The sequence below is a fragment of the Lissotriton helveticus genome, chromosome 7 (genome assembly GCF_964261635.1).
Source record: "Lissotriton helveticus chromosome 7, aLisHel1.1, whole genome shotgun sequence".
Lineage (NCBI taxonomy): Eukaryota > Metazoa > Chordata > Amphibia > Caudata > Salamandridae > Lissotriton > Lissotriton helveticus.
Window position 1 is genome coordinate 1,582,447,839 of NC_136068.1, and position 15,773 is coordinate 1,582,463,611.

The following is a 15,773-nucleotide window of genomic DNA, read 5'->3' on the forward strand; positions in this document are numbered from 1 at the left end:
AGGTAGTGCTCCTGTCGGCCATTGGCCGACAGAAGCACCAAAGGGGTTAAAGAACAGTCCAGGTTCACATCCCCAAATATTAACTTGTAAACAATGCAACAAACCGGGGGTCCAAAGGCCAATACTATGGCAGGCTCTCTACACTTTCACCCAAGTAAAGTGGTACCTAAGTCCCAAATAAGCCAAAAAACTAAAGAACTTACAACAAGAGAAGAACGCTATAGTGATATGTGGCAAGATCTAGCTAGATAAGTACCCTCTCACAGAATGCTGTATGCACTCACTCGATAAAGTTCTGGAGTTTGAACTACAAGCATCATTAGTATGACGACATTTTGTAGTTCATTGTTTATCTACATAGGGTGTGTGAATCGAAATCGAATAACTGACGCCTGTATACACATACCCATTGGCGTATTTGCTGGATAGGTTCACGTAAGAATAATGACCTATACGATTCTGTTCAACACATCACACACGTTATTGTAACATAAAACTACTGGCGCCATTTTGATGATGCATTGTTGGAGTCCACTAACGAGGGAGCAATCACGGCAACAAGCAGCGAGTTGGATTCTATCGTGTAAGCATGAAGATGTTGTTTAATCAAGACATATATGTTGGACAGGCTCAGGGTAAAATAATGACATACACAATTCTATTTTACACATTACACATGTTATTGCAACATAAAACTACCGGCGCCATTCAGAGGATGTAATTTTGTAGTCCGCGAACGCCGTAGCATTAGCGGCAGCGTTTAGCAAGTTGGAATATATGCTGCAAGCATGAGGATGTTGCATTACTATTGCTAACAACCGGGGATGAGCCACCTACTCTTTTGCGGGCAGACCTATTGTCAAATAAGGAGCATTTTGTACTTGGTATGCTTACTGACTGGGCGTGGAAGGAAAGTAGTCCACTACGTGCTCTACATATACGAGCCTCCTGTCCTCATCGTTGCCTCCCCCAAGACTCAGGTTAGCCTTGAGGCAACGATGGACAGCTAGGCGGTGGGCTAACCCAATAACCTGTGTTGTTTCTTAGGAATAGGGAGCACTTTAGCTGAGTTAGTACCTGTCTATTGGGCGTTTTGAACTGCAGTTAGTAAGAGGCTTAGTCTGGTTGTTCGGTTTTTGACTGGGCTATCATTGAAGTAACTTTCCACATTTGCAGGACTTTATCAAGCTAATGAGAGATGATGATTTTATCTATACATTTGAGTATTGAGTGTTCTTGCAGTGAGATACTGGGTGTTTGATAATGTACCAGTAACTATCTTTTATTTTACTGCCCTCTGTAGAGGAAGAGTTAGTGTGGAGGGACATAGCGTATTGAGGGAATGTAGGGATTGTTTGATTTGCAGCTCTGTATTTCTCTACTCTATAGTTCCCTCTTCCTCCTTACCTTTTACAGAGCGGGGCCTCTTAAAATCCTGAGCAGGGTCCAGGTGAGGTGAGGTCCAGTCCCCGGTCAAGCTGGTTGAGCACCATAAAAGTTTTTAACATTTACATATACTTTGGGCCATATGTATCATTGAAATTCGCATTCGCAAAGGCCGAAATTTGCAGAATTTCGGCCTTTACGAATGCGAATTCTCAATATGGTATGTATTAAACAAATGTGGTCCAAAATAAGGAATCGCACAATTTGCTATTCCTTATTTTGCGATTGCATTTAAGGAATCGCAAAATTTGCGATTCCTTAAATGCAATGTATGATACAAAAAAATATTGCTAATTGTCCCTAAGGAATCGCAAATTACCACCAACTTCAAGTTGGTGGTAAGTTGCGAATTCCTTTAAAAAAGCATTTTTTAATAAAACAAAAGGTGCCATGTGACGCTCATACATGCCCCTAGGACATGTATGTGCGCCATATGCGCACACATGTCATTTTCAGGGGGGCAGCAGGGTGTCCTTTGGACACCCCTGCACCCTTGAAAATGTTCTCAATTTGCGATTAGCTAATTGCTAATCGCACATTTCCCCTTCATTCCTATGGGCCTCCTGGCCCATAGAAATGAATGGGAAATTATTCCTTAATTGCGATTAGCAATTTGCTAATCGCAATTAAGGAATATTAAAAAATCGCTAAAAAGAAGCTGATTTCTACATACATACCATTTTGCGTTTCTAAATAGCGATTCCTTAAAAATCGCTATTTAGGAATCGCAAAACGGAATGTTGATACATATGGCCCTTTATCTTGTGAACCTAACAAAGAAAAGAACGCATATGACTTTTTTGTTTAATTTGTTGTAGATGCCATTTGCATTCCTTGATGCAGAGGATTTGTTGATTACAGGTTGTATTCATTCCAACCTTTTTTCGTTTTTGATTAGCACTACATTCTCACTGGGTATAATTTTCACGTGTATATGCAGTAGCAATATTAGAGAGCAGAGGCCCTGAAAAAAGCCTTGGGATTACCGGCCCGATTGGCTGAAACATGTTGGCCCTTTTTTGGCAGCTATTTGTTTAAACTGCCTTTTTGCACTGTTCTAGTTTTAACCTAGGGGATGTGTCCACACCTTATTAAAAGGTCCTCTATTTTGTGCCACAATACCCTATTTTAACTCACCACATATTTTTGTGTTTTGCACTGCACTTTATTCTTTTGGCGGTCAACTACTTAGTTGCTTATTGTATTTTCCAAAGCGAATGCGGCCAAGATCCAGCCCACTACCATAGCAATGGTGGTCTCTATGATCAAGAGACATACCACTTCTCTAGCTGGTTGACCAAATGATAATACTGATCACAACGAGAAGTTGATGGCTATCCAGACAAACTGTGCTGGATCTTGCCACATATCATTATAGCGTTCTTCTCCTGTAAGTTCTTTATTTTTTGGTCTTATTTGGGATTTAGGTACCACTTTACTTGAGTGAAAGCGTAGATAGCCTGCCATAGTATTGTCCTTTAGACCTCCGGTTTGTTGCGTTGTTTACAAATTACTGATGACATCACTGATTACATCATCCACGTGATCATCTGATGCATCTCCTGGTACCCTAATAAAACCTTTCATGCACCCGCTCTAAAATATAGACCACCAATATCAATCAATCGTTTGTAAAGCGCACTACATACCCGCGAGAGTCTTAAGGCGCTTGCGAGGAGGGGTGGGGGGGGTGTTACTGATCGAACAGCCAGGTCTTGAGTATCCTCCTGAAGGTCAACAGGTCTTGGGTCTGATGTAGGCTCAGTGGGAGGGTGTTCCATGTCTTGGCGGTGAGGTGGGAGAAGGATCTCCTGCCGGTGGTTTTTCTTCTGATGCGCGGTACGGTGGCGAGTGAGAGGTCGGCAGAGCGTAGCTGGCGGTTGGGGATATAGAAGGAGAGCCGTCTGTTGAGGTAGGCTGGGCCGGTCTTGTGGAGTGCTTGTGTGCGTGGATGAGGAGCTTGAAGGATATCCTCTTGTTGACGGGAGCCAGTGCAGGTTTCTCAAGTGAGGGGTGATATGGTCGTTGTGTGCATGGTTGGTGGGTGTAGGGGCTGCCCCCAGTGCCGTCGGCCACCAGGAGTTGAAGAACCGGGTTTTCTTAGAACCCAGCAGTGCCAGGGACACACCCGAAGTCTTCGGGTTTCTCCTGTCTTAGACTACAGAGACACGGAATACTTCTGGTTGGCGTCAGAGATCAATTTATTAACTGCAGCTAGTAACAGTAATCTCAGCAATACAACACGGTGTACAACTCGAGAAACTGTTCAATTTTCATAGAGCGAGACATCACTTTTTAGGCACAATTTCTGTTAAATACGAATGCACACCCACTGCGGCAAAATCTGACCAATCACGTACATTTTACATACATTATTACATTCCAAAAAGCTCACTTTACATCGTACCAACCCACAAGTTAATTATTAGGACTGTCCCAAATTCGATTACCACAAGCCGGACAAACCCATAATTGAAAGCACTACCCACGTAATGAAAAGTCGTAAAAAGGAAAGAAACAATTCAGATGTTGAGTAGGATAAGATATGGGCAAGAACACTAAAAACTAACGATATCCTGAACATTGATTGGGAACTCAGACAATGATCAGCTAAAGAAAACTGGCTTCGTAAAGGGTCAATTTCAGGTGACGGGGTCAGCATCTTTGCAGCTCACTCGCAAATCGAAAAGTGCCTGTTTAAATGCGTACATGAACAACAGGGCCCATACAACTTCGTTTGTTCGTTTACTACCTAGGCCTACGTGAGGGCAACATAAAATGGCGTCTTCAGACGACGCAAACAAAATGGAGTCCGGTCCCGCAAACCACGGAACCTCAGACCCTCCTTTTGCCATTACGTAGGCAATGACCTAAACCCATGTCAATCTGAATCCAGGTCTATATCTATTCTCATCAGGTCATCAAGGTGTTGCTGTAACATCATCTTATTATCCCTCACTTCTCTCGGGACAGGTCTTCTCACACAGATCATAGCACAAAGGCCACAAATGGCGGGACCACACTGGATGCATAAGCAACACGAGAAAAGGATCGCTAAAGCCATACCAAAAAACATCAGAATCTTCCATCCCCATTTGGACAGCATTTCCCAAAACCATCCTATCACCGACCAGTTCCCTTCGTCTACATGTATAGACTCAGTGGACTTATGTAACCTCAAGATGGCTTGGTACACTGTCGGGGAATTATCTGGTATGAAAACGCAGCAACTAGACCTGATCAATTTACACACTCCACCTCTATCTGCCAGTCTAATATCAAAAGCAAAGCGGTTCTGTAATGTCATAAGGCGATCCGCTTGAAGCTCAGCTGTAATATTGCTAAGAGCACCTGCAGTCTCATTGATAGTGGCCTCGACCACTCTCGTAAGCTGTCGAATAGTCCTACTATTAGCCATAGGACCCCAAAAGGGCAAAAAACCCTTAAAGAAGTCTCCAACTTCTTGTGCAGCAGTGTCTTCCACATCAATAACACCTCTACCATATCTTGTCTTATGGTAGTTGAAAGCAGCTGTATACGTAGGGGGAAGCAAAAACGCCACATAACATGTGCCTGAAAAATCAGAAGGCAACCATGTATATGCTCTGTCATAACAAACAAAATATGTGCCTTTAGCTGGCACGAACGGTGGAGATTTCTGGGACGTATGGACATAGGTGTGAACGCACACACTCCTACCAAACTGAGCTCTCGGATTCTGACCATTGCCTTGCAGACAAAGATGACCTCGGTGGGGTACGATCCAAATAGGAGGAGACCTTTTCTGTCTCTCTTTCTCTGTCAGACTAATGCTATATCTTGTCTTGTTCCAACCAACATATGCTCGTACCTCATCTTTAGGGATAGCATTATATGCATCAAGATCTCTGACCATATCTACTATTCCCTGTATCAAGGCATTATTATTCCCATTATCTTTGATGGAACGTACAGGAGATGCTTCATTCGCCTAGATGAGCATTGACTGGAGTGCCCATACTGACCTATTAGGTGAAAAAGGCAAAACCAAATATGGCATTCCCTTATCAGTCGTATGCGGCATAAGACCACACACCCAACAATTCGTGGTATTTACAACTAGCTGATGCTGATGTAACATCTGTATAAACGAATTGTTCACAAATTCTGATCTTCGTGTCTGTTCGTGTTCAGGCAACGTATAAAACTCATGTGGGGAAACAGTAGGAAAAGAAAGAGTAGGTTGGGAGGTAGATGCAAGCGTCTGTTGTGTGGCATAGAAGACCCAACCCACACAAGCTATCGTAATATTCAAAAGCATTAGAAAACACATTATCAAAAAACATTTGTTACTGATCAATGTGCACATTTTCGCTCTGAGATCAAATCTTTTAACACCCTTGTTGAACTCAAAAGACTCCATTCTCTAACGTGCTGCTCACGGCAATTTTCCCTCTTCACTTAAGGGTGCGCCAAGATCGCACTAACGACCCTGAACCGCAGACCTTGCGTCAATAAGCGGCTCACCCCTTAAGAACTTATACCGTGACCCTGCAGCTGAGTCCGGATGGTGACTCGAAAAAGGAAAAAAGTTAAAAAAAAGTCTCTTGATCCAACAAGGTGTATTTCACTACATAAAAAAAATTCAACTTTATTAGTCCATTTCAAATGCCTTTTTTCGATCTTAAATTGTAGCACTCTTTACCAGGCACAGTCTGATCCTTAAAGAGGAGTTCCGGATTCGTCGTATCAAGTCTCAAGGTCGGAGGCACAGCAGCTTGCAGAACATCATCATCCTCGCGCTCTGACTGAGTCCATGTCAAATGTGCATCACTAAAAGGCACGAATCTGGGAACCCTTTCGTATTCTGTGTCAGCTATTCCATCCCTCACCCACTTGTCATACGGTAAGGGCAACTGAACTTTTTTCGTATGGGTGGCATGCACCCACTTCTTTTTGCCAGCTACTCTAACAGCAGTTCTACTGACCAGAAGAACTAAATAGGGACCAGTCCATCTCGGTTCCAAGTTCTTGGTGCGCTGGAAGTTTCTAATCAACACCGAATCTCCAGGTTAAAGCACATGGCCTGCATCTGTAGTAGCTGTCGGCAAACTGTCATAGACCTGTTGGTGGAGAACACGTAATTTAGCAGTCAAGTCATGTAAGTAATCCACCAATATAGGGTACTCAAGGTCGCTATATTTCTTGGGGCGAGGCACATTCCAAACATTCGCTGGACGACCAAACACTATTTCGTATGGGCTAAGTCCCACACGAGAATGCACAGTCGTCCTTGTTGACAAAAGAGCCAATGGCAAGACATCCGGCCATGTAAGACCAGTGCTCGCTTGAATCTTAGCAATTTTCAGTTTAAGTGTACCGTTATAACATTCAACAAGTGCAGCTGACTGGGGGTGATTCGCAGCATGGAACTTTTGGCTTATCCCTATTCCAGCACACACTTTCTTCATAACTTGACCCACAAATTCACTCCCATTGTCCGACCATACAATTCTCAGCAAACCATACCTAGGGCAATACTCCTTAAGCAAAACCTTGGCTGTAGACAAGGCAGTATTATCCTTTAGGGGGTAGGCCTCTATCCATCTGGAAAAGGCGCAAACAACCACAAGGACATACTTCAGATTGTTGCTTCTCTCCATGTGTATGTAATCTAACTGTATCACTTCAAATGGATACGTCGGAGGAGCAAAATGACCAGCTGGAGTTGGAGTTCCCTTTCCAGGACTGTACTTCAAACAAATCATGCAATGCTTCACCACGTTCTCAGCACATTTCGGAATTCCAGCATTCTGCCATACTGGAGCCAACAACTTGCATATCCCTTTCGAGCTAATGTGAGCCATTCCATGAGCCATTGTAACCACTGGGAGCACATACGCATCAGTCAACAACCATCGCTGGTGTTCTGATAACTCAACCCAACAACCTGTCGAATCCAACATACCCGTACTTTCTCTCCACGTACTCACTTCTTTTTCCGTAGCTTCAGCCTGAATCATCTTCACACTTTCTATTGTGTCTTCACACATTCCTCTTTCCACAACCCATCTTGCAGGACCTGCCACATACATACGGCTCATCATATCTCTCGCCGTTTCCTTCGCAACTTCATCCGCAAACGCATTCCCTCGACCAACATCGTCCACAACTTTCTTATGCGCACTACACTTCACAATTGCAATCTGCTTTGGGAGAGTAAGAGATTCCAAAAGTTCATTCACTAACTGCCCATGCTGAATCTTTGTGCCATGGGAAGTCAGGAATCCTCTCTCTCTCCACTAACATCCAAAACTATGGGCAACACCAAACGCGTACTGGCTATCGGTATAAACATTCACTCGCTTTCCTTCTGACAACACACACGCTCGTGTCAATGCAATCAACTCTGCTGCTTGCGCAGAATTCTGTGCTATGCGTGCTGTCTCAACAACTGTATGTAAAGTTGTGACGGCATATGCTGCAGTCGTTTCACCATTCGAAAGCATGAAACACGAACCATCTACCCATAAAGTACCATCAACATTCTCAAGAGGAGTATCTTTCAAGTCAACTCTAGCTTTCGTTTCTTCCTCTGTACGAAGGAAGCAATCATGCTGTTCTTGAGCATCCATCTCTGTAGACATCGGCAACAATGTAGCTGGATTCAACACATTACATATTTTGATGTGAACATGGCTAGCCAAAACTGTCAACTCATACCCTGACCGACGTGCACTAGTAAGGTGCTGAGTCTTGGTTATGTTCAATAAAGTATCCACTGCATGTGGGACCATCACAATCAACGTATTATCCAATACTAAACCAGCAGACTGTCGAATAGAAACAGCCGCTGCCGCTGTAGCTCTTACACAACTCGGCAACGCTTTAGCAACTGGGTCTAACGTGGCTGAAAAATACGCACATGGACGTTGCTTGTCTCCAAATCTCTGTGTCAACACTGACAACGCACAACCTTCTCTCTCGTGCACGTACAACGTGAAAGGCTTACTATAGTCTGGAGTACCCAACACAGGAGCCGAACACAATGCATCGCAAAATTCAGAAAAACTTTTCTGGCACTCATCAGACAAAGGGAGAGGATACGGAGTATCTTTAAGAGTCAGTGCCAACAGCGGTTTCGCTAGCAGGGAAAAGTTAGGGATCCACTGTCTACAATACGAAGTGATACCTAAAAAAGCACGCACTTCTCTCTGTGTAGATGGTACACTCATTTGCGCAATCGCTTGAATTCATTCTGGGGTCAATCCCCTTCCCTCCTTCGACAAGAGATGACCTAAGTAGGTTACTTCTTGTCGGCAATACTGCAACTTCGAAGGTGACACTTTATGGTGAAGGTCAGACAAATGTCGCAACAAAGAAAGAGTAGCCTCTTTACAAATCTCTTCGTCATCAGCAGCAACCAACAGATCATCAACGTACTGAATAAGATTAGCACCAACAGGCAACACAAAACTATCAAGCTGAGTTTTCAACGCCTGACTATAAATTGAGGGACTTTCACAATAACCTTGGGGAGCTCTCTTAAACCGGAAGCTTCGTCCTCCTAAAGGGAAGCCGAAAATATCTCTACTCTCCTCAGCAATCGGAATGCTAAAGAAAGCATTCTTTAGGTCGATCACAGAAAACCAAGCTGCCGAAGCAGGAATGAGAGTCAACAAAGCAGTGATATCCGGGACAACAGGAAACTGTGGCACCACAATCTTGTTTACCTCTCGGAGATCGATCACAAACCGATACACAGGTGTCTTAGAAGCATCAGTACGCTTAAGGACAGGCAAAACAGGACTGTTCCACACATTACCTCTCGTTTCTTCAACTACACCCTTCTCAACCAAATCGTAGATAATTGCTAGAAGAGCTCTCTCGCCATCGCTCGATATTTTACACTGTGGGATACGAGGTAGCCTAGCATTCGACTTGAGGGTGACAACATAGGGCGGGATCTGCAAAAGACCAACATCATTCGGACCCGTAGCCCAATGCGTATCAGGAAGAGAACGCAATTCCAGTGGCAAACAATCTTTAGACACATACATCGGAGAAATCACTCTCTTACCTAAGGTAAGGTGTACTCCCGAAGGAGAACAATGTAATGTCGCATACAATCTTTTCAGCAAGTCCAATCCCAACAGATTCTCATTACAACCAGTCGTTAGAATAAGAGGAGTTTCCAATTTACAAGGGCCAATAGAAAGAGGCAAAGGATCAGAAATCGGGTTACAAACTGGGGCGCCTGAAAATCCTACGGAAACATTGGTCAAGCCAGACAAAGGTGCGCCAGGAAGTTTAGAGTGCATAATAGAACTCTTTGTCGCACCAGTATCCAAAAGAAAAGGTTCTGTCACACCTGATGTAGTCACTTCAACATAAGGTCCACTCTGATCGACTGGAACTGACACTACTCCCTCTCTTTGCCCATGGCTGTCCTAACTATCATTATAACTTGCACTCTCACTCTCGACATAATATTCATCAACATAGTACTGTGCAGACTGACCAGTCGGAACATTCTGACTGTCAAAGTAGTTCGCAGAATTCTGAAGGGAAGAGGAACGCTCATTCTCGGGTAACACACCACGTCCCCTACCCCTAGGAGCTTGCTGGAAACAACCACGACCTCTCTGACCAGATACGCCATTCGTACGCTGTAACACAGCCGGGCAACTATTCTTGAAATGACCTTCCTCTCTGCAATAAGCACACTGATTAGGTCCAGGAAAGAATCGCTGAGCATAAGGCTCAGGTTTCTGTAACAATCTCTGAAACTGTGGAGGTTGCTGGAACTGAGGCTGATTCTGACGAGGCGGATAAGCTTGCTGCAAAAGAACCTTCGTCTTTAAATCTTTAGTTTTCTTCTCTGCTTTATCCTTCTCATCTTTATCCCTATTCTCATAATAGTGTGCAGTAGCCAATATCTGGGCCGACGAAGAAACAGCCCATGAACTCTCAGAGTCTTTTAACTTCTTAGGAAGCTCGGGAAGCAAATTAAAGACAAATTTGTCCACGAACAATCTTTGCCCACCTTCTGTACTCATGTCCTGACCACTATGATCAATAAACGTTTCTTCAAACCTCGTGAAGAAATCGGACACGCTCTCATCTTTCTTCTGTTTGCATGCTGCTAACTTATCCCAGTTCTCTCGTAAAGCAGGCATCATAGTTTTTATTAGGTTAATAATTTTACCAGGTAATTCTGAAACTAAAGGCTCAGGTTTAGCACCTCCTACCTGTCTACCATCTGCGGCAACAATATTAGCCCATGTATCACCTAATTCTGCCGCATGATTCTCATGACGAATCTTCGCCCACAAAGGTTACGGAACTACATTATCCATCAACATATCTATATCAGCTAAATTCAAGATACACGCTTCAACTGTCTGAGACAACTCCTTGTAATAACCAGCAGGATTCTTACGAGGGTCAGGTAAGGTCTGCTTAAGAGCCAAGACCCCTGCTCGCTTCCAAGGAACATGTACCCACACTCGCTGAAAGTGGGCTTCTGCAGCCTGAATACCCCGATTAACATCAGCCTGAACAGCCTCTCTCCATACAGGGGGAACTTCTCTCATAGGATACTGCTTCACTTTCCTCCTAACAGAAGGATCAGGTTCATACAATGGCTGAGGCGGTAACCTAGACCTGAAAGCAAGTATCGTCTCTACAGCATCTGTAACATCAGATTCCACTATCATCCCTTGAGCAAACTCTGACTGAACATTGAGCACTTCCTTCGGAATCGGACCCAACTCATTATGTTCCCATTCCTGTCTCAAAAAGGCACACATTACATCAAAAACATACCTCTGTTTAGGCGGCTCCCACTGAAAGAAAACATCCATAACTGATGGCAAATTATACCTGGGAGCATTCAAAACCCATCTACGAGCCAATAAATCCAACACTGCTCGCTCTTCAGAACTAGGAATCTGACTACGACTCTGCTTACATTCCAAAACAGGGGTCATACTCAATGGCCCAAACAATGGAGACAACAAATTGACAACAGTTTCAGTCATTCGTTTTCGTGCAGAAGGAGAAGAAGTAGGCGTAAAAACAGGAAAGTTAAAATCTTGAGACAAAGGAGGAACAGGAACAGTAGGAGTCGGAGATGCAGAAGCAGAAGGCAAAAGAGTTTGAGGCAAAGCTGGAAGCAAAGCTTGCGACCCTAGAGTGGGTTGCGCAGTAGGAGGCAAAACCATCTGTGGAGCACCGGGTGGCTGAACAACAGCAGGAGGTTGAACAACAAAGGGTGGAACAACCGGGGGTAATGGAGGCGCAGTAGCACCCTGCACTTAAGGGGGTGGCAATCTCAGAAAATGAGACATCAAAGGATCTTTTTCAAGGTCTTCCGTCACTTTCGGAAGAGAAGACGGCAAGGCCGGATAACATTTATCTATGGCCATGCAACGCTGTCTATGTGAAACTTCACTCACTCGATCTTCCTCGTCTGCTTTAAACTGCCTAGCAGCTTGTAGTACTGACATATTCTTATCTTTCCTATCTCTTTTCGCTTGCTTAATTTCTCGCTGTTTGGCTTCCTTTCGCTAGAGACGGAAAGAGTCAAACATTGCCGGCCGGGCTTTCTTCTTAAATAGCGCAACTTCCAGATTATCTAAAATATTTAATTCGAAGCTACCATGTTGGGGCCATCGTAAGACACCATCTTTCCTAGTATAGCGGACCCACACTTCGTTATAAGTAATAGGACCCAATCCGTGTTTTGAATAGAGCTCATAAGTCGGAGTTCCAACCGGAGGTATCGGGCACGAATCCTCCAATCGCGAATCCCTGTTGCAACCACAACTAAACCATCTCCTAATTTTGCTAAGACCAGGCATCTTATAGCTCACTAATCTAGCTTCAAACTTCAAGGGGTTATCAATTATCGATACACTTGCAAATATACGAGCCCCTCGGCTTCGGTTGCTGCAGTACCCGAATCAAACCAAACCAAGAACCAAACAAAGTCATGGGAGCGACCCACTTATACTTAACCAAAGTATCTGTCACGCCACCAGAAGACCGTCTATCGTCTCGCTCTACAAAGGATCAATCAAGGGTCCAAGACAGGGCGACCGTCAGGGCAGCAGTCCTTCGTAGCCGTCGAAAAGCAGGAGGCCTCGCAGCAAAGACTTTCGGTCCATGTCGACATGCAGGGGTCGATGAAGTGGCGGCCTTCCTCCAGAATTTCCTTACGTGGCTCCTCCCGATCCTCGGGCTTGGACCGGTACCGCTGAAGTGGCCCTACGTTGGGCGCCAACTGAAGAACCGGGTTTTCTTAGAACCCAGCGGTGCCAGGGACACACACGAAGTCTTCGGGTTTCTCCTGTCTTAGACTACAGAGACACGGAATACTTCTGTTTGGCGTCAGAGATCAATTTATTAGCTGCAGCTAGTAACAGTAATCTCAGCAATACAACACAGTGTACAACTCAAGAAACTGTTCAATTTTCATAGAGCGAGACATCACTTTTTATGCACAATTTCTGTTAATTACGTATGCACACCCACTGCGGCAAATTCTGACCAATCACGTACATTTTACATACAGTATTACATTTCAAAAAGCTCACTTTACATCGTACCAACCCACAAGGTAAGTATTAGGACTGTCCCAAATTCTATTACCACAAGCCGGACAAACCCATAATTGAAAGCACTACCCACGTAATGAAAAGTCGTAAAGGAAAGAAACAATTCAGATGTTGAGTGATATGGGCAAGAACACTAAAAACTAACGATATCCTGAACATTGATTGGGAACTCCTACAATGATAAGCTAAAGAAAACTGGCTTCGTAAAGGGTCAATTTCAGGTGACGGGGTCAGCATCTTTGCAGCTCACTCGCAAATCGAAAAGGGCCTGTTTAAATGCGTACATGAACAACAGGGCCCATACAACTTCGTTCGTTCGTTTACTACCTAGGCCTACCTGAGGGCAACATAAAATGGCGTCTTCAGACGACGCAAACAAAATGGAGTCCGGTCCCGAAAACCACGGAACCTCAGAGTTGTCCAAGGCTGAAGGGTTGGAGCCAAGAATGAGGACCTCCGTCTTATCCGAGTTCAGCTTCAGACAGCTGATCTTCATCCAGTCGTGACGGCCTTCATTCTTTCGTGGAGGTTGGCTCGGTGAGGGAGAGGATCAGGTGAGTGTCGTCGGCGTAGGAGATTATGTTGAGGGTATGCTGTCGGGCGACGTGTGCGAGCGGGGCCATGTAAATGTTGAACAGTGTCAGGCTGAGGGAGGATAACTGGGATATGCTGCAGATGATCTCGGAGGCTTTGGAACGGAATGGGGGAGGCGGACTCTCTGGGTTCTGCCGGAGAGGAAGAAGGTGGTCCATTCCAGAGCCTTGTCTCGGCGGTGTGGAGGCATGCACGTAGAGTGCAGTGGCAGACTGTGTCGAAGGCGGCAGAGAGGTCTAGGAGGATGAGTGCTGCGAGCTCACCGTTGCCCAGCAGGATCTTGATGTCGTCGATGGCGGCAATGAGGGCAGTCTCGGTGCTGTGGTTGCTGCGGAACCCTGACTGGGAAGGGCCCAAGATTCTATTTTCGAGGTTCGGGTTAGCTGTCTGTTGACGATTTTCTCGATGACCTTGGCTGGGAAGGGGAGCAGAGAGATGGGCCGGAAGTTCTTGAGATCTCTTGGGTCTGCCTTAGGTTTTTTGAGTAGGGGGTTGATCTTGGCGTGTTTTCAGCTCTCTGGGAAGGTTGCGGTCTTGAGAGAAAGATTGATGACATTGTGAAGGTGGGGTGTGATGGAGCTGCTTGCTTTGTTGAAGACGTGGTGCAGGAATGAGTCTAACAGTGAGCCGGTGAGGATTGTGCTTGTGGTCTTGATGGTGTCATTGACGCTCACGCTTGTCCAGGCTAACAGGGGTTTGTGGTCGATGGTGTGCGAAGGGTCTGTTGTGTACTTGTCTGTTGGGGCTGTCTGAGTGTTGAAGCTAGCTGTCGTGGACGTCTGATATCTTGGCGAGGGAGTCGCACAGGGCTTACGACGGTGGAATGTCATTAGTGTTGGAGATCAAAACCAAAGACAGACCAATAGCAGTTAGTACATAGCTGCTCAGTGATTCATACGTCTACACACACATCCACCCACTAACCCATACAGTCACTACTTCACACAGTCATTCATCTATACAGCCACTAATATATCCACTCTTAAACCCATATAGACACTTACATACTGCCACTCACCCAAAGAGTTGCTCATACACCTGGTCAGTCATGCACTCATTCATGAACTATCACACACCTATTTCCCTGCTTATACAGTCACACACCACCACACTTATTTCTACAGATACTAACACATACTTACTCTCTTAAACAATCACTCATAGAAACACACACTCTTCCAAACAGATACTCTTGCAATCACTCACTCTCACATATAGTCATTGTTAGAAATGGGGGTCTCTAGTTGGCAGTGGCTGGCCACAGTCCAAGTAGGGACCCTTCTTCCTAAGTCAGAGTAAGGGGGCTACACCCTTTGATAACGCCTGCTCAACCCTGTGGTAACGTAGCACAAGCAGCTAGGCTTATCTCAGAGGCTGTGTGTAAAGCATTTATGATCATACACAGTAACACAGTGAAGGACACTACAAAGGGACACCACACAAGTAGTATCTTTATATATAGACTTAACACCAGACCAATAACGTTAAAAAGCCACAGTACTGAAAAAAGGGGGTACTCTTGAAAAAGAGTTCAAAGTGTTCAAATAGGGGTTCAGGTCAAGGCAGGGGTCTCGGCAACCCTTTTACTTAAAAAGTACCTGGATTTCGTAGCAAAATGTCGCAAACAAGCTGTAGCCATGATTTTCCCCACGGTGGGCCGGCGGTGAGTTGAATCCTTGCCACAAGGGAGGATGATGCGCTGATCCTGTTGCGTGTGCGATCTTGTTGCGACGAAAGAAAATGGCGCCCCGTGAGGGAGCGACGATCCGGGTGCCATGTGAGGAAAATGGCAGACGCACGGCGCCCGCTCTGCAATGATCTCGATTCGATGAACTGGGGTTAGCGAGCCTTCGACAAGCCCGCAAACGTGTGATGCGATGATCTCTCGGGGTAGCAAGCACTTTGTGGTCCGCAATCGTGCGATGCGATGATCTACAGTTTGCGAGCGCTCGGCGGCAGCAGCGCGATGATTTTTCTTACGCTCTTCAGCTGCGGCGGCTCGCGAACGGTGTTAGCGCCGATTTTCAGCACTCTCTTCTCTGTAGTAGAACTAGAGTCCCTGGAACTCACAGGAGCCTCACCTGCAGATAGAATTCCCTGCTGGGAGGAATCAGGAGGCTGGTGGGTGAGTCA

At 45.2% G+C, this 15,773-nt stretch overlaps 1 protein-coding gene across 1 annotated transcript in view; it reads left to right on the forward strand.

The window, feature by feature from the left end:
* The window catches only part of LOC144770521 (excitatory amino acid transporter 2-like), a 712,365-nt gene that overhangs the window by 624,686 nt on the left and 71,906 nt on the right, over positions 1-15,773 (forward strand). The gene's annotated exons all lie outside the window — the stretch shown is intronic.